The sequence below is a fragment of the Onychostruthus taczanowskii genome, unplaced genomic scaffold (assembly GCF_017590055.1).
Source record: "Onychostruthus taczanowskii isolate IOZ18803 unplaced genomic scaffold, ASM1759005v1 scaffold115, whole genome shotgun sequence".
Taxonomy (NCBI): Eukaryota; Metazoa; Chordata; class Aves; order Passeriformes; family Passeridae; genus Onychostruthus; species Onychostruthus taczanowskii.
The window spans coordinates 1,437,189-1,462,339 of record NW_024498183.1 but is presented as its reverse complement, the minus strand read 5'-3'; positions in this window follow the sequence as shown (position 1 = coordinate 1,462,339).

The window sequence follows — 25,151 nt, the reverse complement described above, 5'->3', positions numbered from 1 at the left end:
GATCTCCCAGGGACCCCCAGCCCCATGTCTGTGTCACCCAAACCTTTCCTCCCTTCTAAAATTTTACCATAACACAAGGAAAAATAACATTGACACAAATCAAGTCGTGCCCAAAAATCATGTGAACACACTGAATGTGGGCAGTGGGAATGAGAGATATTGAATAGAAGGGTATGGATGTTTGTTGTTTTAACCTTTTTTTTTGGTGTGTGAGTGCTGACTCCTATGTACTGTCTGCACTGAGTCAGTGCAAAGTCTCTGTGCCAGTTCCTAGCCCTCTAGTGCCTGAGTTTTGTCACATCCACAGTTTTCTTTCTTTCTCCTGTAGCTTTTATGTGACCCCCGAGCTCATAATATTCCACACGCTGAGTGTCAGCTGAGTCCAAACAAAGAGACCTTTCTACTCCGGCAGAAATTCGTTAAAGTCTCCGGCATCAGAATTTACGGCAGCTTTCTTTTGAAATGCTTGACATTTCCTCACAATTTCTTAGATATACTTGGTGGGTAAAGTGCGTCATCTTTGTTTGAATTTATCACACATAATAAGCCATTTTCTCCCAGTTTAATGTCATCCCCTCGGTAACCAGGAGGTCGGAGGCAACAACGCAAAAACAGCAAATTTGTCAATGGAATGTGTAAAGCTTAGTATAAATTTATCTTGTCCTAATCCCTTGGCCCCTTTTCATACCATGATTTTTCATATGCATATGAGAATTTTCAGAGTATTGGTTTCTCACACATTTCACTGCCTGTGGACAGAGCTGAAATACAGGCTGAGCTGTCAACTTCCATCAAGGCAAATTAAAAAAAAAAAAAAAAAGGTTCCATACAGTAAACTGTGTTTCACCCTCCCAACCTCCTGCACGCTCTTTGAAGCTGAACACTGTTCCCTCTATATTTTTCTGCTTGCATAGAACTCGCCAGATTCTCTGCAGAAATAAAATTAATGTGACTAATTATAACTTTTCCCCTTCATGAACTGAATTGAGTTTCACTGAGGCCCAGAAATCCTGTTTTCTAGAATCCTATTTAAATAGAAAGAAACAAAGAGAGAAAGAATGAGAAAGAGAAAAGAATCTCAGTTTGTGCTTCAGGTCATCCATGCAAAGACTTCAGATGGCAGTAAAACTCACAGAGCAATTCTCTTTTCCTGGGTGCTATCTGCCTGCACCTAGCCATTGCTGTGACATTTCAAAGTGAAGATCTGCTGTGCAGAGGTTACCTAACTGTTTATTCTTAAAATAACTTTGAAACTTCAGGCCTGCTTCTTCTTAGAAATTGGGAAAAGGTCAGTACATTTATTAAAGGGATAAATAGCTGATGTTAACTCTTAAAACAAGGTATCCCTGAAGACATTTACTGTAACCAGGAGTTACACTGAATTTTATTAGACCAATTTTGTGTGTTAAAGGAATCCTGTGATAATCCTGAAGTCCTAGGTTTAGTGTGATTTTTCAAGAGGATTCCACATCACCAGGAATAAACAGAAACAATTCCATAAATATTTCTCTAGTTACTAGCTTGGAAGAAAATGAATTACAAATGTGATCAATATAGAAAAACAAAAAAGTCAGACATAGGGATTTGTTTATTATTAATTTGTTTAGATGTGTTGCTCATGAAAAGTTGATGGTGAAACAAACCAAAACCCAAGAGTAAAGCTATCCTTTCCAGGTTAATTAAATAAAATTTTCCAATGTAGCTGAGGACTTCACCAGGGTGAGTTCTTAAATGTGAATTTACCAATTTGGAGTCCAAAGGTAGTAGCAAAGCATAAACATATGCCTCAAACATCTACATCAGGTATGTTAATAATCTTATGTTGCAATCTGAATGTGTTGCACCAAACATTTTCAGGGGTGGTAGGGTGGGGCTTTTTTCAGCTTTAGATTCTGTGTGGACAGCATTGTGTTAAGTGGATGACAGGTGATAATGCCAAGTAACTTTACAGTCTTAACCACAATATGATAGATGGACAGTCTCTGCTACATAACTGTTAGACCCCAAATATCTTTTGGGTAATCAAATGTTATTTGTTGTATGTTTTCTGGTGGGAACAGCACAGCAGTAATGGTTCAGTGTCATTTCCTTAGAAACAGCAAATGAGGTTTGAAAGGGTCTGAGACTCAGACAAACTGTCCTGTTTCTCTGTTCATTTCCAGTCTCTTAACTACAAAATCTTGTCAGGGCAGTAATATTTCTGTTCATGGTCTGCTACAGAGCTAAGAGAGGTAGAAGAGCACAACAGTTTAATAGGCAGGAAATGTTGGCTGAGGAATCACAGGACTCATTGCTCTGGGTTCTTGCTGACGCTGCTTGTGATTCACTTCTTCTGTGATGCAGCTCATCCAGCTCTTCTTTTTTACTCTTACATCTCAGGTTGTAATATTTAAAGCAAATTAAAGGAACCATTTATTTACATGGTGTGTAGACATCATGGTGATTGGTGTCAGTGCAGGTCTCAGAAAATTTACTGGAGCAGGCTCGGGAGGACTGCATCTTGTTTAGACTGCCATCACTGGTGACTACATAACCAAAACAACTGAGAGTCAAATTCAGCACATTCATTCCCCAGTCACAGGGGATCAAAGACTTACCCTGAGAATCAGAAATTAAGGCATGTCACTGGAGGTACTTTACAAGTAGTCAAGTACCCCAAAAGTTTTCATCCTATCCCACAGCACAGGCACTTTGCTTTGCTGGAAGCAATACTAGGAAAAACTGACAATCTCATCTGTTCTGTCACGTCTCATATTGTTATTAAGAATGAACTTACAGATCACTGTTTGGAAGCCAGGTTCTGCCTGGTTTGTGTTGCTCACTTCCTTATAAAAGGTTTGTAATAGCTGATAAGAAAAAAAGATGTTTAGTGTAATTTCACTGGATGCTTTAAATACAGTTTTAAAAGAGGATCACTGATTTTTTTTCAAAATATGTTTGACCAAAATCTCCAGAAGGACCATCAGAATTTTTTTTCTGGGGTGAGTGGGAGAAGTTAGTGATGTGGGACATGCAGTGATTTTTTTTTAGTTACTTAAAGCATAGTCCTACATGGTCCTGAGCTACTACCTGATTTTCTCTTTTGTCAAACTATCATATAAAGATATAAATCAATTAAATGGGTCTGACCATGTTAAGAATAAAACCAGAGAACTAGGATTGAGACAATGCCTAATTTTCTATTTTCTAAGTAGTCTTTTTTTTTAATAGAATGAGCATATTTAGTCAACTAACACTGCTTATGTGGATAAATTTATATGGTATTACAACACGTAGTATACAGTTATTCATGTAACAAACCAACATTTTATCACCTGGCAGTGGTTAATGTTCTGAAACTCTCTTTGTTATTCAAGGCCCTGTTACGTTACATGGCAACAGGCCTTACTGATCTTTTGAAAATGTGCAGAAATCCAGGGTAAATTAATTGACTTAAATTAGGTAAATGCAGTAGGAGATTGGCAGTAAACTGGGATGAAGGATTGAGGGTCCACTGATGACTTTCCAGTATTTATTTTACCAATGGCTGATTTTTGAGGTTATATTGAATAGTGCTTACCAGGTAAATTAGTAGTAACTAAGGATTCTTAGTGCTATGAAGACCTTGGTTCTCTTGTTTTCTTTGTGTTCAACCTGCTCAGGTTTTTGGTTGGGCTGTTTTGTTTTGTTTTGTTTTTTTTCCTCAGAAGCTTGTGGCAGAAGACCAAATATGTCCCTGTGCTGCACTGTGTGGTCATTCTTACACAGCCGATGGCACTTTTATTGCAGGAGGACATAACATGTGGAAAAATACTCTAGTTATATCTTTGTTGGTTTTGACTGCATTTGAGTTCTTACTGAAAGATTTTCAGACACAAAACTGAATTTGAAACACTACTGATGCTTCCATTACACAGAATTAGCTTTGGAAAACATATGGCTGATTGGATATCAAGAATGCCAAATACAGAGTCACTATGAAAAAATGGGTCTTGACCTCATGCCACATCTGAGCTCTTGTCAAGGTCTCACAGTTAAAGTCCTTTTCAAAGCCTCAAATATGCTTTCCTTCCTCTGGTGTAACTAAGGGTGGAATTTTTTCTACTAAGTTCCTCATGGCTCTGTCATTCTGTAGCTCTGTTACTCACCATGTACACAAGCAGGGTCCTAAATCTGTGGCAGTTATACTGAAATTGATTTTTCAGTAAAGACGGGAGCTGTTGTATTCCACCCACACAGAAGAGAGATTTCTATACCTAAAGTGAGAATGTGCAATCCCAGCAGTACGTATTTACCTTCTATTCATGTCATTCTGTGGCCAGTGAGAAGATAGTCACTTCCTGCTGGAAAGACTGCTTCAACTAAGCAGTCTGAGGCAAATCTATTATAAATATTCAACTTAGTTGTTTGTTTTTTTAAAAAAAAAACCCAGACATTTTTTCTATTTCTGCATTCATATAATTTTCAAAATATCTTATATATTTATATAATTTCCCCTGCTATAATTTAATGTGCATATTGTAGTTGTAAAGGAGTAGATGAAATTAGATGCACTGTGGTGATTACCTTAAGAAAATATGTTGGAGACAAATGCAGTGATAAAGTATTAGTGTAGTATTACTGAAAAATCACCAATGACAAGTTACTCTGTGGTTAACTTGAAAAATTAAAGGTTTGCTGAGATTAAAACTTAAGAATCTTAAGAATTGAGTCCACTTATTTCATCAAAAGAAAAGCTGAGGGGTGATTTGGTTCCAGTATATAAGATAGAGAAAAAAAGACAAAAAAACCCAGCTCTCTAATCTAATGAAGAAATTAATGACAAAAAAGTGAATGGATGGAAGCTAATTAAAAAGACAAATTTGAATAAAAAATATGGCATGCAATAATAAGAGTCAAAAGATTAAAAGATGGGACTACCAGTGGAAAACCTGGATTTTCCATCTTTTGATTCCTCCAGATAAATACTAATTTATTCTCTGTAAATATGCATTTGCCAAACACACATTACTGCACTTAATACAGTGGTAATTAGGTGACATCTATTATCTGTGATATATAAGAATATATGCAAATCTCTGGCTCAGAGCATTCATTGTGTATCATTTCAGAAATTAAAAGGTAGAAGAAAAACCACAAAGTTAATACACAGACTGTCCTGTCCTTTTATTTTGACAATCATCCTGGTGCAAAATGTATACTTGTGCAGTGTTACTTGATGGTAACTCTGAAAGAATGTGGTACTTTCAGAGTTTTGGTGTCTTTTTACAAATGACTAGGTTTGGTGTCTTTTTACAAATGAGAGAAATTACTCTGCACCTGATGTTGGGCTTACATGAGAAACTGTGACCTCGTCTGAGTTAGGAGTTTATGGTGTGACCTGAAACTAGGCAGGTTTTCTGTTGTTCAAATTTAATTTTAGATGTTTTGTGGAATTCTAACATAAACCAAGCACAAAGTCAGCTCCATAAAGATCATAAAATGGAACTTGTTTATTTAACGGATAGGTCCTTGTTGTTAAAGGTCTACTTTTACAATATTTTATATTACTGAATTTATTAATGGCAGGCATTAAGAGGCTCGATAATCTAGCAGAAAAGGATGTAGCATTATCCAATGGCTGGAAGATGAGAACAGTATATGTGAATAGGAAATAAAGCATAATACCAGTGAAGATTGGCATGTCCAAAGGAGGGTAAGAAAGTTGGTGAAGTGCCTGGAGACTTAGTAGTGCTGCATTACTGGCTGTACTTGATGACCTTAGAGGTCTTTTCCAGCCTTTATGATTCTATGATTCTACAGGATGTTTGCCCACTGAAAGTGAATACCAGTGGAGGTAGGATTGCCCTACTTCTTGTGGTCATTTTTGAGTTTAGGCAAGAGTTAATTCCAAGGTTAATGTAGGGACAATGGAGTTAAATTTACTGCCCTGAGATATCAAGTCATATGGGATCCTCTTATGATTCCTTTTAGCTGTAAAGTCTTAGAATCTATCCTGAATATTAAGCAAACTTCGTATGTTTGCTGTCCTCCCTTTCCCACCCTGTTCTACTTAGAAATGTCTTCACTACTTTATTCCATTCAGATTACTTTGATCAAGGGGAGAGAGCCCAGGTAAAATAGGAAATCTGACCTCCCAAGCTCTAAAGCAGCTGGCTGGTAACATGTGAGAAGTGACAGCAGAGGAGAAGGAAAAGACACTAAAAATTTGATTTCATGAACTTCAGATTTATAGATAGCAAGAAGTCAGAAGTAATTATGTACTTCTTTGCGTCTATTACTAAATCCTGTAAGTGACAGTCAACCCAGAAAATATGCTGCCATTTTTAGTAAATGAAATTAAAACAGAAACTGAAATAAGATACTGAGAATAATCAACGAGATCATGCTGTCATACAAGTTATAATAATGGTACCTTTCATTCTTCTCTGGGGTGCTGTCTTTTCCTTCCCTTCAGCATATGTGCCCCAGAACAGAGATCTCGCATCTATATAACAGTAATGCTGTTTAACCCACAACATATGATTAACTGATTCACCTGCTAATGTTCTCAGCTGGACTGCCCATAAATATCTCCTCCTCTTTAGGGACATTGCCTTCTAGAGAAGAATACAGTTAATTAATAGATTAATAAAGGGATGGGGGGGGGGAGACGTTGTGATCATGTCTTTTAATAGAAAGTCTTTCTATGAAAATTAACATATTTTGTTCATTGTTTTGCCCATACCATAAGCCTTCATTTTGGAGCTACACCTTCCTATTTAAAAGATAAAAGAGAGGCAGTGTGAAAAAGAAGTATATTCATATCTGAAAGTGGAACAAGCATATTTTTCCTTGAAAGTCTAAAAAGGGTTATGGTGAATGAGGTCACATGAGGCTGGCAACTAATGGGGTTTCAGAGGGCTCCATCCTCAGCCCTGTGCTTTTCAACATCTTCATAAATTACTTGGTGACAGGACTGGAAGAGATACTAAGCCATTCCACAGATGATACAAAACTGGGAGGAGCTGTTGGCTCTTTCAAAGGCATGAGCTCCCTGAGGAGAAACCTCAACAAATTAGAGAGATGGGCAATCACCAACCATATGCAGTTCAACAAAGTGCTGGATTATGCACCTGGGATGGGACAACCCCTGGCTGTACATACAGACTGGGGAAGGAGATGCTGGACAGCAGTGCCATGGAATGGGACCTGGGCTCCTGGTCCATGTCAAAGTGAATCTGAGCCAGCAGTGCCCTGGTAGCCAGGAGGGCCACCTGTGTCCTGGGGGGCATCAGGCACAACATCAGGCACAACCAGCCAGGCAAGGGAGGGGATTGTCCCACTTTGTTCTGGGCTGGGGCAGCCTCACCTCAAGTGCTGGGCACAGTTTTGGGTGCCACAATATGAAAAAGACATTAAACTGTTAGAAAATGTCCAAAGGAGGGCCATGAGGATGGTGAAGGCCCTTGAGGGGAAGCTGTGTGAGGAGCAGCTGAGGTCACTTGGTCTGTTCAGCCTGGAGAAGAGGAGACTGAGGGGAGACCTCACTGCAGTTCCAGCTTCTTGTGAGGAGAAGAGGAGGGGCAGGCACTGATCTCTACTCTGTGCTGACCAGTGGCAGGACCCGAGGGAATGGCATGAAGCAATGTCAGGGGAGGTTTAGGTTGGATATTGAAAAAAGGTTTCTCACCCAGAGGGTGGTTAGGCGCTGGAACAGCTTCCCAGGGAAGTGATCACAGCACCAAGCCTGACAGAGTTAAGAAGTGTTTGGACTGTGTGCTTGGGCACGTGACTCCTGGGGATGGTGCTGTGCAGGACCAGGATTTAGGCTTGATGATCCTGGGGGTCCAACCCAACTCAGCATATTCTGTGTTTCTGTAATTCAAGATGTGACCACCCTTAAAAACTAGGTATGGAAATTACACCTGGCTTTATGTCAAAGCTCTTTAGGCTGGTGACTTTTTATTGCTATTGGTGGAGTTGGTTTCTCAATATCCAGACATAAATCAGATTTTATAGGAAGCTCAGAAAAAGAATTGCAGTAAAACATAAAATAACTTTCTATATGTTACTGCCAATTTTATCATGACTGTTTGCCAGGGACTTCTCTCTGTGGGTCACTGCCATCAGTTTACTTTTCACTGTCTGCTCAAATGTACATATTGTTATTTAGGTGTGACAAAGAGGGAGGGTGAATTTACCAGATAAATTCAATAGCACAGGCTTCATCTGTAAGAGACATAAAACACAGAAAACACAAATTAATGGATAAAGAGAGGTTCATATTATCAAGCCATTATATTCTTATAATTTTACTATTTTTTCCTAGGTATTTCTTTCTGAACCAAACCTACAGTCAGGTTGATAAATGAAGAAAAATGAGGAGTGAATGAAAGTTCTCTACATTAAATGCCATATTTTTATATGCAATGATTGATATTACAGAACATTCTTCTACATGCCACGCACAGAGAAAGTTGGACTTCACAAAAACACGTCAAAGTTGCTATCATACTTGAGTCTGCAGTTTTGTCTCAGAAAAAAAAAAATTGTCAGTAAAAATCAAATTCTGATTTAAAAATACTAGCAGTATTTATTAGCAGTAGTAAAAATTTAGTCATTAACTGCAAGTTTATCTAACTGGAAACAGTCTGCTTATTAGAAACAAAAGAAAAAGATACATGTGCAGGGAGAAGTGTTCAGGTCCTCTGAAATCAGCACACTTGTGTGAGAGAAGGCACACAGCCAGCTCTCTTGACACATATCCTGTCCCCCATTGTCTGTTAGAAAAACAAAAAATAAAATTTAAAAAACCCCAAGTGATCATAAAAATGGCATGGTTTAAGTGCATGTGAAAGGCTGCTTGTACCTTATGTCAACTTCCCCCCAGCCTCTAAACACCCCCTGCAAGTCAGCATCTGCTGTGTGAACCTTTTTCAGCCTTGACATGCTGGATATATCAGAGACAGTTTGATGTATTTGCAATAAAAAGGGAACTGCAGCAAGCTTGGAACCAGTGAAATTTACTGTTGTGAAAATGATGGCATTTTGGTCCCATGCAAGCCTCTAGCCTCTGCCCCAGTCATCCAGAATAGCAGAAAAACAGTTGCTGTATAAAGTTTATTGAGGCTTTGGAAAGCATCTGTAACTTCTGGGAGCTGTAGTTCCAGTCAGTCTACTCTTTGTGAGAGCTCCCAGTGACTCAACAGTAAACTACAGTAAGCCTAAAATACAGGCTAGCCAGGAGTTTGGAATGCTGTTGGCCACATATTTTTTCTATACTAAAGAAAAGTAAGATCTTTTAGAGGAGGAGTACAGATTTTGTTACAGATTTTCCCATATAATTATACAGTCATTTAAAAGGTATAAATATTGCAGACACCTCTCTCTTTAAGAGCACAAATTCTATCTGATAACAACAAAATCAGAGGACAAGAGGTCCTCATAGCCTAATCTACAAATATCCCTATTTTAAAACCCAGGACTTTACTATGTTTATTTTCAAACCAGGTATACACAGTTTGTTAAATCTTGAATCCTCCTTCACCACTCCCATGAGAAGATTGCTATTAATCAAAGATTAAGATTTTGCAGAAAGAAAAAAACAACAGATTTGACAGCACTGATTAAGGCCAGATGCTGTGAGTTTTAATCCAGTTGAGTAGCACCTTAGGCCATTGCCAGCAGGAATATGTGTTGGAAATTCAGTTCAGGATCTTAGGTACGACTCCTAATTTTTAAGCCTGCAGTCTAGAGAAGGAATAGAAAAATATGAAGAAATAATTTAATATAAAAGTTTGACTGATGGTTTTGCGTCTACTGCATTTTATACCTTTGGAAAAATGGGGGAAACGGCCAGAAAATGTTCTTTGCTTACAAGAAATATTACCAATGTTTTATCCATGACCAGTGAATTTTTTCAAATACCTGTCCAACAGAGATGGTTTGGATTTTGAATGTGTTTTCTATTTAAACTGTGTCTTGTGCACTTGCCATGTGAATGCTTCTTTTTCAGTGTAAAATTCAGCTCAAAAAATCAGCAGAACAAATAATGGCTCCTTGATTGCCCAAGAAACAGAGGTGCAATAGCTACAAATACTTCCAAAGGGTTTTTCTGTATTTGTAGGCTATTGGATAAGGAGATCCTAAGGTTCTGTGTCATTCCTAATTTTAAGTCATCCATATGCACTGCAGAAAAAGAAAAAAAAAAAAAAAAACAAAAACCAAAAAAAACACAGCTGAAGATCATGAACCACCTAGTTAATACAAATCAGAATTGAAAGAGAAATGTCAAAACTAGAATAAGTTTAAGAAGTTTAAGATATGTTTGGGACAAGCTGAATCTCAAGTGTCAACCTAGGCAATGCATAAGCAATAACAAAATACCAAAAACAAAACAAAATTAACAAAGTATTTTTTTGTTCAATTAAAAACAAAAAAAAGGTACAACCACTATTAACACTCAATTGTCTTGTATATATTGAGCATCATTTAAAAATTGTTACAGATAATTAGCTGGGAGCAAAAACTGGAGATATCTCAGCTGACATCAATGTAAAGTATCAGTGGCTTTTCAAAAAGGGAAAAAGAAATACCTGCATTTGAAAAGATTCAATAGAGTTTCAAATGAGTGCAGTGTCATGAAATCCACAGCTGAGCATCAGCTGTTTTAGATCCCACTGCAGCTGATGCTTAAGGGCTAATAGTCAAACTATTCTGACTGCTAAACTATGGCTGTTATGCCATCAGAACTACAACTACTTCCATATTTCTACAGTGTGTATAGGATTCAAGGAGAAACATGGGGAGAGATACTGGTTTATTCAAATATTTGCACGAGTTATGGAACCACAGCAGGGATTTTTCTGGCCATCTTAAATGGCATTTTTCCTTTTACTATACATGCTGAAGACAAATAGGTGGTGGTGAAAAGCAACTTATGTAGTTTGGAAGGACCTCATCTCTCACTGTAAGAAAAAAAAAAAGACTTTTATCTTGGTGATAAGAGGTCTGCTGGGAAATGTAGAACGAGACAGTTTCATGAGAATGTATTTACTTCAACATACTCCTTTTTTCTTTCTTAGATGTAGTTATGAAGTATTTGAATGCAGCAGGTGAGAACATAGCTGACCTCCAGGACCTGAATGGTTTGGGGTCTAGTGTTTCTATAGTAAGGAGGATTTTGACTTTAAAGAACACTTTTCTGTGTGAACAGATCAGTTAGTTTCAATGCTGAATAATTTCATGTTCAATCCTCCTATCTTAGAAGATTTATGCCTAAAAAGGGAAGGTCTTGGCCAGAAGAGGGTGCAAAATTACCTATCAAGTCAAAACATGTTCTTGTGTATTTTAAAGACAACTTTATGGCACACAAAAACATTGAGGGAAAGCAAAAGTTTCAGTATGCTTGCCAGAAAGCTCTCCCTTAGCTGAGAGGAGCTTTCTGTGCAACTATACTTTTTGTATCACAAGAAACATCAAGACTCCATATGGTAACACCAAAAGCTGTGCTCACAATAAAAAAATCTCTCAGTGCTAAAAAAGTCAAGAAGCTAGGCAGTATTGATACAGTCTTCTGTGTACTACATAGGCTCTTTCTGATTGATACATGAATGAATGGAATGGAATGCATGTCTGGGCCTCTTCAGGTATATTTTAATCTATTAAAAAAATTCATATAAGTAGATCTCTCAAAATCCTGTGATATTTTGTAATAATGTTGTCATATCTCCAAAGTGACAGTATGATAACTTTCTTCACACTGAGAATATACCTGACAGTACCCTGTGACTCCATCACAGAACTAAAAAAAAAATATTTTAGAACAAAAGATGATATTTGGCATAAGTCAGAATGGCAGCCTGCTCCTCACAGGGTGAACAATGAGGAAACCTACAGGAGTGTCCCCATCATGTCAGAATGACTATGTATTTGGAAAAATGCCAAATAATGATTAATTTTATTCTTGACTAATTCATTTCTCAGATTACCAAAAAACATTTTCAATTTTTTTACTCCATCATTCATATAAATTGAAGTTACTCATTGAACAAAAGTGCTAACAATATTTTGACCTGAGACTCTCCAAAGAGGACATTGTTTTGAGTTTGACATTCAGACTTTGAAAGCCAGCCCCTTTTGGTGGGATACCTTTACCTTCCCTTCAAGTGAGAAAGCATTTCAGAGAGAATTGCTTTCAGGGTAGCACCAGTTCTTAATTAATTAGCTAGGGAGAAAGAAAAGACAGACTATTAATACACTGTAGTGGTTTAGTCCCAGCCAGCAGCCAAGCCCCACGCAGCCCCTTGCTCCCCACCAGCAGGACTGGGGAGAGACTTGGAAGGGTAAAAGATGGAAAATTCATTGGTTGAGATAAAGCCAGTTTGATAGTAAAAGCAAAAGCAACACACAAAAGCAAAGCAAAACAAGGCATTAATTCATGACTTTGCATGGGCAGGGAGGTTCAGCCATCTCCAGGAGGGCAGAGTCCCATAATTTGTAATGATTATTGGGGAAGAAAAACACCATCACTCCCTTTCTCCCCCTTCCTCCCTCCACTTTATTTACTGACCATGATGTTGTGTGGTCTGGAATATCCCTCTGGTCAGCTGGGGTCACCTGTCCTGGCTGGGTCTCCTCCCAGCCTCCCAAGCACCCCCACATTCATTGCCAGCATGGCAGTATAGAAAGCAGAAAAGGCCTTAGCTCTGTGCAAGCCCTGCTCAGCAATAAAAAACCATCTCTTTACTATCAACCCTGTGTTCAGCACAAATCCAAAACACAGCTCCATACCAGCCACTGTGGAGAAAAGTAACTCTATCCCAGGAAAACCAGCAAAATATTTTTTTCCAAGATACCGCTCCAAAAGTATATTGGATGTAATGCGCCATTTCATTATAGGAATAGTGAACCTACAGTATAATATTTTCCCTTCTTTCTCTCACTTTTAGGGTTTTCCTCTGGTATAAAAAACCAAGAGTGATAACTTCAAAGTTGCATTACAGCAGTGATGCAAAACAAGTAGATATTAAGGAAGCTGTAGCTGGGATGTTGTTTATCATACAGTATTTACAGAGGAGATCTTAGGTGGCTACAGCTGAAGCAGAATAAACCAGTCTAAGCCTAGCTATATGTATCTCCGAGTAAGATATCACAGTCTAAGACAAATAAAATACTTTTCGGTTTCTCAGAAAGATTCCTTCAGTAAGTGGAGTACCAGCAATCATGAGCTGCAGGAAACATTAGCAGTGAATTGTAAATTCACATAAGGTAAGAGCAAGCAGAGATTTATTTCACTTTCTTTCACAAAGCAGACTCTGGAGGGTTAGTATTAAGGTAACCAAAGATCCTTCCTGATTTACAGGCAAAAATGTAGTACAGCAATTTTACTGGTTTTTACTGCTTTTGTAATTTTTTACTATTTTTTCTAGTAGGTGAAAGATTAGAAGCAGCTCTGTATCCAGAGAAGAAAAATATTTGCAGAAGAAATTTATGAAGGAAAGCGTGCTTGAATTGTTAATTATTTTTGGTACCTTTTTGGTTGTCTTCTTCAGTGTAAGACTGCTGATGAGACTGCTTGTATTTTTGCCCCCATGAAACTCTAGAAAAAAATGCTGTCATTTAAGTGTAACTACCTCAGCTTTAACCAGTGGCTGGCCATCACAAAAAAAAAAAAAAAAAAAAAAAAAAGTCTGGTTGTACTGAAGTGTTCTAGCAGCATTGGGACTTAGATACCCTCTAGAAATGGTGTTACTCTCCAGTTCCAGGTTATGTCTATTTCTTTTGATATTTGAGTATATGAAGGAGAAGGAGATAAGAAGACTTGCAGAAATTAGTAGTTTCTGATGCTAAAAGTGCATAGTGCAAAGATGTGTTAATCTGTACTGAAGTAGAACGTGCAGCCTTCAAAGAGATCAAATCCTGCCACATTGTCTGTTCTGAAACAGAACCCAACAGGGAATGAACAGGCAAGCGGTACTTAATCAGTGGCTTACTGTACATAGGTAGGTATGAATCCATCATGCTGTTGTTTTTCCCAAGTATATTCTTCTTCGACGGGGAAGAGGATTTGCAATCAAACATCCTTGTATGTGATTTCCTATCAAGCTGATCTCACAGAGCAGATGCCTATCACTATCCCGAGCCTGTGGATTTAGCTGCAGATCTTAAAAGTCATCTGAGTAAATAAAGTACCAGGAAGGGATCCAGAGGGGTTTACATGCAGTGTCTCTTTTGAAGTCATACATAATGTAAAATTTCCCTCAAAAGGAGTCACATTGTTGCTAAATCCTACCTCATCTGTTTTAAGCTTGACTCCCAGCTCCTTGAAAAGCCAATGTCCATCTATGTGTTGGTGTTTTTTCATCAGAGAGTCAGTCTTCCCACAGAATCTGGGCCTTGCAACTAGAGGTTGTGAGGACTGATAACAGTGAAGCACTGCCAAGCCTTTTCTCAGCTCAGTGTACTAGAATATTGTCTGTCTGATCCTGAGAAGTTGTGTTACCTGCACACTTATTTCCTTCTTTTTTTGGTCAGGTATTTCATATCCAAGCCACACTAAGCTGATGCTACTCCTTTCAGACTCTTCCAAGGCACCACTAGTACCCTGTCTCTCTCTGTCTCCCTCTTGCACATTCCAGCCTTGGAGAAGTGAGCTCCACTCTTCCATTGGCTCCATTTCCCCAGGGTTTCTTGCTTATGGAAAACAGCCTGTGCTTGGAAGGGCTCTAGGCTTGCTTGCTTGCCCCATTGAGAGCTGCCACTTTTGATCTTTACCTGTGTGCAAGGTAAGCACAGGGCATGCACGAAAGCACATTTCATGCATCACCATCCAAGAAGCACAGCAGAGAAATTTTTGGGAGGCAAAAATTTCTTGTCATAGATATGTGTCCTACTTGGGAAAATATTCCATGGTACCACACACCTTTTATTTTCCTTCTGCGTGTAGTTGGTGCTGATGTTCATTCTGCAAGTTCTTACTCTTCAGGAAATAAGATCTGCTTGTGTTGCTTCTGCTACTCTCTGTGGCTCTGTGGATATTCTTTGCCAGACTGCAAGGAATGTTTTTTCAAGCTGAAATGCTTTCTTCAAACAGAAGAATGCATGGCCCTGCTCCTGGCTACACATGTACACTGTGTTAATACTTGTGAGCACTGGCCCTGAAACGGAATCAGAAGAGTAACATAAAATAAATAAAATTATGTCATTTTTTTAAAATCCTGCTTCTGCTTGTAACCTCTCTGAATCCTTGAATATATTTTGGAGATGAAACAACAAATAATAACACTCCAATTTTTGAGTTATTTGACTCATGGTGAGGTAGGGAATAGGCTAGAATAGACTAGTTCCTTTATGTTCTGTATAACAAATTATGAGCCAGGTCTGCGGGCTCTATGCAGGAAAGAAGCTACCTGCAGTGGATGCCCCAGGCCCATCCAGAACAGAGAGTCAGAAAAGGGCACAACTACAACATTGCTAAAGCAGAGACTGAATGCTCCAGGGAAATGAACCAGTATTTTTCATATCAGAAAGTATTGCAACCACTTAATTCTGGAGCACCCCCGCTCCACACTGAGGGCTTGATCTTGAGCCAAGGTCTTCGATCTCCCAGTGTCAGAGATGAGGGAGTTTGCCACCCTGTGGAGGCCCAGCTAAACTGGATAAACACAGAGGATTCTTACAAAACCCACAGTATCCATGTACCTTTTGCAAATGTGTTTAAGTGGACAACTGATCTCAAGAAGATCCATAGCTCTCACACCCATCAGAAGGTACATGCCTCCTTCAAAAACAGTGAAGAGCCAATGCCCAAGCTGACAAAATTGCCCATTCTGTCCTTTCTCCAGTGCAGGGCTGGGAAGAAATGTCATCAAGGATTTCCTCAGAAAATAGTGGTAGGGAAAGGAGGAGGGAGCAAGAAGAATAAAATCAAATAATATAAAAAAGAATAGAATAATTGAGTTGGAAGGGACCTACAATGATCATCGAGTCCAACTGCCTGACTACATCAGAGCTTTAACTATTGTTAAAGCATATTATTAAGGGTGTTGTCTAAAAGCCTTTTCGACACTGACCAGCTCAGGACATTGACAACCTCTCTCGGGAGCCTGTTCCAGGGTTTGATCATCCTCTGGGTAAAGAAATGTTTCCTCATGTCAGGAAACTTCTGCTTATGGATGCAGCTTTGAGCCATTCCCATGCACCCTGGCTATGAAACCAAGGAAGAAATCATCACCTCCCTCTCTCCTTGCCCTTCTCAGGAAGCTGCAGAGACCAGTGAGGTTGCCTCTCAGCCTCCTCTCCAAACAAGAAAACCCCAGTGTCCTGACTGCTCCTCACAGAACACTCTGCCAATGACTTCTACAGCTTTGCTGCCTTCCTCTGGATTCATTCAGGGACCTTCACATCCTTTTGAAATTGTGGGGCCCAGAAGCACACACAACACTCAGGGTGAGGCCACACCAACACCAAGTACAGCAGGAAAATCCCTCCTTTGAAGTGCCTGGTGAAGCTGTATTTGATGCATCCCAGGACATGGTTTGCCCCCTGGGCTGCCTGGGCACACACTGCTGACTCCTGTCGAGCTTCCTGCCAGCCAGCACCCCCAGACCTCTCCTGCAGGGCTGCTCTCTTGGAATGGCTAATCCTCACCCAATTTAGACTTGTGCTCAGAAATTTGGGAAAATGTTGTCCCAAGGTGACTAGCAGGGACAACTGAAACTTCAAGTCAATCAGAGCATTAGCTTTCCCATTGAATAGCTACTTAAGGATAATGAACTGCAACAAAAGTTCAGATCTTCTTGGCACTTTAGATGCAATGAGATTTTAACTTCAAGTTATTATATATATTATTATCACACAGAAGCATAACATTAGCATCTTAGCTAATAAAACAATCACCTTGACAAAAAATAATATGACAGATAAAAATAATAATAATAATTCTTACTGCTATCTCTTTATATATTGTAGGATATTTAGGTCTTTCAGATGATGAACTTGTTAAAACAATTCTGCATCTCATGTTGCCAAACAGTTTTCTAGATTGATAATAGAAATTATTTACTCCAGTCATCACTCTTTTAAGACTGTTTGAGCTTACCTTTGTTAAAATAGAGGCAACCCTTACAGCACCTATTCCATAAAAATATCCTCTACTAAACCCATTCAGTACTTCTCAACCTATTAGTGCTTTGCCAGTAGCAGTGGCCTCAGAAGAATTTAGTTAATGGAGGAAGATACTAAGAAGACAGTATGTTACTGAATTAAAATAAGGCTTACTTTGCCATCCATTTTTGGAGATAACAATTTGTTGCAAAAGTGAGTTATTTACAGGAGCAATGGTTACACTCTGTGTAGCTGTAGTGCCTTCAAAAAGCTGCTTCCTTTTGATGCAGGCAATAGAAATGCATTGCAGAAAAGACTGATGTTTGAAGCAAAGGCAAAGTGATGTGTCTAAATGTAGATGTACACCAACTGAGACACTGGAAAATCAAGGAATAAATCTCTGATCAAAATCAGAGGCTATCCACATATTCATCCTAAGTTAACAGTTCTGGAGCCTGACTGGAGGCAGTGTTTACTCATGTTTCCCAAGTTACAGGAATTGCCAATCAGAAGGAGACCATTAAACACTGAGGAAATAATTTACTGGGGAATCCACAAAGCAAAATGACCAGCTGCTTGCATTAGAAGGCTTCTCTTTGGTATTCATTTGTACACAGTGTTCATTTAGCAACCCCTGCAAAATATCATGCTTTATAGGCGGTGAAGGTTGTTTCCTTTTCTGCTTTTGTTATTGAAATACTAAATGGTTATCATTTCAAGGTCCTCCCCAGTACTTTTCAAAAAATTTCCTGTCATTACTTCTTCACTTATGTAATATACTATACCAAAACTCTCAGAAGATGCCATAAGATCCTGCTCATAACTGGGTTAATTTATTCATAGAACCATTTTCCTTACATGGCTGTGCTACTCTTGGAAGGTCAAAGAGCAGCTTCCACTAAATGCTAAAACTGTTGTACACAACTGTCTTTACATTTCTTCTGAGTTTAAAACTGGATCCCAGCTAATAGAGTTTTATCTTTGTTTATGGTAGAAGTAGATAGTTGGAATCTCTTATTTTCTGTCATAAGTCCTGTTCTCACCTGGTTAAGTCCAAAGTTCACACTTGTAAGTGACGGAAGAATTTATAATGATTTAATGTCTGTGTTTCTTATAGTAAAAAAAAAAAAAAAAAAAAAAAAAAAAGTTAATTTGACTGTATATGAAAACCAGCAAAAGATGGCGAACAGCATGAGTGATGGCTAACAAGTTGCAATTTAAATACTGAGGAGATAAGCACCAGCATGAAAAAAATTAAGCATATCAAATTATGTTATGCCTCTAGGGATAGTCAAATTTTTCTCTTCTGTATAAAACTTTATATAAAATTCTGCTATCATTGTTATATTTCATTTTTTAAAGAGATGGGTTTTATAAATGTAGATTGTTGGGTGTTTGGGATTATAGGTTGGCTTGCTTTTTTTCCTTAGTACAACTGTCTGCACACAAAAGAAGCCTAGAAGGATAGAAAGCAAATTTCTAGCTGACTTTGTCACATAAGCCACACAACATAATAATTTAAAACTTTTAGAGTACACTTGAAACACTTTGATTTCCTGAGATGGGTTCCATGCAGTTCAGAGAAGCCTACATCTTGCTTGTACACACATGAAAATCCCATTGCAGGAAAGGCATGCAGACTTACTAAGGCTACTATTAATTTTATAGCATATGTCTCTTATCTATGATTTCACTGTTGATTTTTTTCCATGTATAATTGAAACCAATGTAGGAAGTTGCAATTGAGGATATGATCAAGTAAAAGAATAATCCTTACTATTCAAGTTTCCCAAGTGATTTTTCATTGTATGGATTTAGAATTTTGGTACTCTACAACCCCACAATGTAGAATATTTTAAAGAAATTCCCATGCATTTTAGACTGTAAATAATTTAATATTCAGGTTTTGTAAAAGGACTAGATGAGATTGGTTGCCTTGGTTTTTAAATCAATTTCATTAATTTTTCCATGTTTTTTTAATCAATTCAAAATAGGATCTGTCTGTTTGGATTGCAAACCAAGGAAACTACTCTAATTGTTCTTATCTTCACTTACACATAGATTTAAGAATACTTGGTTTGTGCACAAGTTGCTGACCAATTGATTTCATAGGAAGGAGTCTCAACAGCTTCATTAGGTGTTGGGTTAAGCCAAAAGTAAGGCCATGAATGCAAAATCATGGGACACAGTTTCAAAATTCATAGCAAGAATCCTCTGGGATTTCAGTGTTTTTCATTAACAGACTGTTCTCCATGTTCTTGTTAGGTGAAAAACTAGTGAAGCTGACTACTGGGGATCAGGAGATTTTTATGAACTTTTCTTTCTTATTTTTCTTCTCATACTCCTTTTCTTGTTGATGACTCTGTTCAGCAGACTAAACTAAAAAGAGAGTCTATGCACAATAAAACTGGTGTTTGGCAATAAAAGCCTGCAACAATGAGAAGCCTGCCAAAGAGAAGCCACTGTCAATCCTTGTGTTTAGGATTGAGAGTCATGGTCCTTTTATCTCACTAGGACTAGATGTTTTCTTTCTGCATTTCTTCTTTTTCTGTACGAGAATGGTCTTCATAGGCAAACACACATGCCAGTAGTTATCCTGTGTTTCAGACCAAATTCTGCAATGATAAAAGATCCAGTTCCCAAAACCATCTTGTGTTCCATCTTCATGAGAGCAGAGCTGTTGGGCTACAGCCGTCTTCATTCCCATCCCTTGCTGTTCTAACACTAGGTGGTTTCAGTGTTTGGAAACCACTGTTGAAATACACCACCACAGATCTTTCACAGAAGGGTAAGGGTATCTGTAAATGGGAAGGAAGAAAAAAATAGATCCTGATGTTTTCCTGCCACTGTATTTCAAGGTGTGTCTGTTTCAGAAAAAAACATCAAATCTCACATGTATAGATACACCTCTGCTTTGTATTCTGGGCTGATTTTCTTAGCATTCTTCTGTGTCTCTTTAGCAGAGAAATCTATTACTGTCCCATGACAATTCCTTAGAACATTTAAATCTTGCCTATGTTGAAATTATATTTTATTACATATTATATTACTAAATTAAATGTGTATTTTTCTATGCAAAACAGAGGCATGTGCAGCTTAAAAAGAACTTTACTTATTCTTGGATGTCTACATTTGCTTTATGTAGTAAACATTAAAAAAGCTTAAAAAGGTAATTCTGAATGAAAAAATTACAAAAGAATAAAAATCTAACACTGTGTTTAAACCTCCCATACCGCAATTGAGTGCAATTCCAACAAGTCACAGGTGTACACCATATGCATAGGTGCAAATGTGATTATGAGAGGTCTGATGACAGTTCTGGGTCCACAAAGCATTCATCTCAATATAAACATCTGTTATGTATTCAAGGCAAAACTGTGCAGAATATAGAGCTATAATTGAGGTTTTAAATGCAGAAATATCAGGAAACTCCAGGTTATTGCCCCAACAGGAACTGAGATTTGATCACATTATAAAAAGATAGTATTTTTTATTAGTGTACATGATGTTAGGCTTCATGCCTTATTATACTGAGATGGAATTGCTTCAGCTCAACAGAGTGTAGGGACTACTGACTCAGAGTGATGCACTTATTTCTCAATTATGGGACTGATGCACTCTTCTGGCAGAGGGGCTCTAATGAGCTGGGCTGTTGCTAGCTGTCAGTATACATTGTGTAAATCCTGTGGTTTGATTGGCTGCTCCCTGTCATAAACCAGCAATAAATACGATGTGCCCAACCTCTGTATTCCACTGCTGACAGCTGAAGTTGCCAAATCCTTTGCATTATATAGAAAAGACCCTGTTATCAGATGCTTATAATTTGGCCAAACTTTAGCCATGCAGGATTAAATTTCCTGTGCCTTGTGTCTGCCTTTAGGCGAATGTCCTTTATAATTTCTTCTAAAACCATTTCTGAGAAAGAAATAAGGGAAACTATATTAACCACACAAGGTCTCTTCACAGTTCTCTCTTCATGTCTTGCTGCATTTCCAAAAGTACAGCCTGAAAGGCAAAAAAAAAGTCAGGCTAAACTGCTGGGGACTGAAAACCTTGGTTTGGTGCAGTTGAGAAGCCTGGGTCAAGAGGAGGTATATAATCTTTCCTATTTTCTTTGGCATTTTTATCCTTTTAACCCCAGATCAGTCACATGTAAACTAAAGACTCACTCCTACATCAGATCAAATCGTTTTTAACAGTGTCAATCTTCTTGAAATATCAACAGTACCTATACTGTTTTCTAGGGGTTTTTAAACAAATATTACAAAAGGAATCCTCTTAGCACCAAGGTGTCTCAGACTAAAGGCTTACCGTGCCCTCTCAGATACAATACCTCAATATCACTAGTAATCAGAAAGGAAGAAAACATCAATCTGTCACTCTGGCAGACTGAAGTGTCTTCATGCTTAATAGCTGAGGTTTTAGTCCATTGTGATTTGGACCTCCATTCTAATGAAAATATATTCTAAAAATAATGATTACAAAAATATCACTGAGAGCTGTCAGGTGGAAACTTTTGAGAAAATTAAAAATATGCCTTCCTTCCTTCCTTCCTTCCTTCCTTCCTTCCTTCCACAGAAGTATGGGATTGTTGCTAGTCTTGCCAGTGAATGCCAGCTGATGTTCTCTTTGGTGGAAGAATATCACTCTTGACAATAAGACTACAACCCATAGCCTTAGTAGTGGAAACACAGTGGCAGGGAGGTTGTACTAAACTGCACTGGTTAAGGCTCTAACTTTGTGAGTTTTTACTTTAACAACACAAAATCCTAAAGAAAACCAAATAATTGGGTGCAAAGTTTTCCTCAACTTTTACTTCAAGGAAAAATAGAAGTGACATTTTTTTTACCAAAAGTGAACTGAGTAGAAATTAAAGCAGAATTTGACTCTGTGTAATGAAATCTATTTTCTTCCTCAAAAAAGCCTGTCACATTACAAATGCGAACTCTTTCTAGTAAATTGTCCTTTAATTTTATTTCTTTCCTTTGCTTTTTCCTCCTCCCCCCCCCCCCCCCCCATTTTACTCCCTCTCTCTTTCTCTCTTAAGCAGAATGAAAAGAGTTCTTTAACCAAACAGATGTAAATACGTAAGTGGTAGGGATTTTTTTTAAAAGTATGTTTTTCAGTTTATCTAACAAAGACATATCTGTCTGCTAGAATGATTCCTTACTGAATATGAATGAGAAGCCCTTTAATGAGGTACGGTAATTAAGCTCTGGCAAGCCCCCCTAGCCCCCTGTCAGCAGCTTCCCAGGCAAACAGCCATTGAATCCAGTGATTGACAAACCAGACACTGGACATGTACTGTAGCTGATGGGGAACAATAGGCTGGGGGGCCGTGGTATCTGACATACCCGGCTGTTTCAGCCCCATCGAAGGGCCAGGCTCCTGGGGTGTCCATCTTGCTGTCCTGAGGGGCTGGGGCTGCAGGTTTACCTGCCAGGCTCTCCTGGCTCCTCTCAAGGTGCCCATCCCGGCTGGGTGCATGCTGTGTTCACTCCATGTGTGGCTGTGCAGGAGCAGGTTCTCTTCTTCGGCACTCGTGTGTCACAGTGTTCAGCTCATAAATCTTTTTAATTGTTAAAAGTCTTTAACTATAGAATAAGATTCATTATCCATCATGTTTGCCAAAATGCTATTTAATAAGTTGGGTGTTTTATTAACCCTGACAGAAAAGAAAACAGGGCTCTTTATCTCCAGCTGTTGGAGACAGATATGGGATTTCTCCGAACAGTTTTGCTCAACATATTGCAAAATGAGTATGTTTAGCAGGTGTGGACTGACTGGCTTACAGTTGAATTGCACACCTTTTCCTGCTGTCCCATACCCTAGATAAACAGCATCCATGTTGGCAGAAACCATGTAAGAAGCATTTGTAAGGAAAAAAATTACACCAAGAAACAAGTGCAACACAAAAGCCTAGAAGTCCTGGTTTCCACCACCCTGTAACTGTTGCTGCATGATCGCTCAGCAGCCCAGATGAGAAGGATTCATCTTTGTTTTAATTGATTGTAGCCATATGGATTGGCATTGTAAGGGAGTGCTTGATTTCCAGGCCAAGATGTTAATTTCCTTCCTGTATGTCATCAATTCTATAACACATGCATGTGCATTACACTGTCCTCATGGTCATTTGGAAACACAGGTAGTGAAGGCCTGTCTGCAGGCTTTGTAGAACAAACTGGAAAATTATTTGAAATGTATGATGCCAACTTGCATTTAGAAAGCATTTACAGAGAAGTACTTTTCAGGGAAGAGATGGAAGAAAGTGAATAATTTAAACATTTCCTATCTCCTAAATAACACTGAAAATATGTGCAAATATGTATATAAGCAAACATTATCTGAATAAGCTGTTGGAATAATTTGTCAAAATTGGCAATCTCCTCTTATTAAAATTGAAAGCTCAACACTCTTTCTTCCTTCCTGGACTTTTTTTTTCTTCAAAAAGCAGGGATAAATCCCAGTAGTACAATTAAAACACCAGCTAAATATTACTTTGTTGGGCTTAACGATAGATTACAATGTGTGCATAATGACCCAGTTCTAGTAATATCATCTGATTTAGTAAGGAAATCAGAGTTTGCCATATGTTCACCAATAAGGTCTTAGAAATTCTTCTTCTTGTTCTTGATGTCTCAGCCAACTGTTAGTGAGGATGCTGTTTGGTCCTGAAATCATCTTGGTTTTGAGCACCAACGGCACTAAAGTCACAAGCATGTGGCTCATTTTATCATGCCATCTCTAGGAATGAGCAGGGGGCTATTTAACAGCCTGCCACCTGCCTGCCCTGAATACCTTTATGCATGAAAATGTTCCAGTTGCAGGACTGTCTGAAAACAGATTTCCTGTTCATAGCCCCAGAAATGTATACAATGTGATTTTAGGGATATTTTAAAAGTTTAAAATGAATATTGGCGTTTCTCCTAAACATATTAGCACCTAACTGGCAAAATTATTTAGCTCATATGACAAACCAGAGGGCAACACCAAAACCCAAAACAGGAAAAAATCAGAACAGTGGGTAAAGCCAGACTCTACTGTGCCATTTAGCTGTGTATTTGCTACCTCTGTTATGGATTTATTATTTGTAGACTCATGAACTGTGGTTCATTAATGAGTAATGTGTCTTTGCTGTGTATAAGCCAAGTCCAGAAAGTGACTTAAGGACTTGCTGTGTACTTGTAGCTACCAAGGATCATAATGCAGGCTGCAGGTGTTCCATATAACTCAAACTGTGATTGTCATCTCCTTGAGACAACCTCTTTTTCCTTACTATCTCCCCAATAATTTTTTTCACACCCATGTGCAGGTTAGAATCTGTTTTACCTCTTCAGGCAGACTGGACTTTGAGCTGCCACTTATTAAATAACTGTCCTGCCCACCCTGGGCTCTCCTTTTTCAGACAGCAGGAATGGTGGGAGTTAGCATTGTTCCAGCTTAGCAATAAGTACTCACACTGGAATATGAACTGTTGATCATGGGGTTTTTTGACACCCAACACTGATGACACACATATTGAACCAGTATTTTCACAATTCCATCAATATTCTGGCAAGTAGGAGATTAGTCTTTTACTTATGTTTTATATTCAATGATTTACAATTTTTAATTAATTCAGGGGGTTAATTTGATATATTTAAATAATATATATTGAAATTCTCTTCTTCCTATTACACCCTTTTTCTTGTATTTCTTGAATTCACAGAGCCAAAAATATTTTTTGGTAAATCCTAGTGCAATCCCTTAGATATTAGTGGAGTTTTAGTAGTTTATTCCAACACTGAGTGTGTCCAGTATTTGCATATGTAAATCTCTTTGTATCTGTGTAGCATTTCATAACAATTTATAGATCTGAACTTTCATCTAAAATGTTTAATCTAATATTTGTTGCAATTTAACAGTACAAATGCCATGCTTAATTTGCTTCTAGAAGTAGAAATTTACTCTGCAAGGGGGTACATTTAGATTGATTATAAATAAAACTCTTTCATTATGAGAATAGTGAGACACTGGAAGATGTTGCTCAGAGAAGTGGGTGCCTTATCCCTGGAAGTGTTCAAGGTGAGACTGGATGAAGCTTT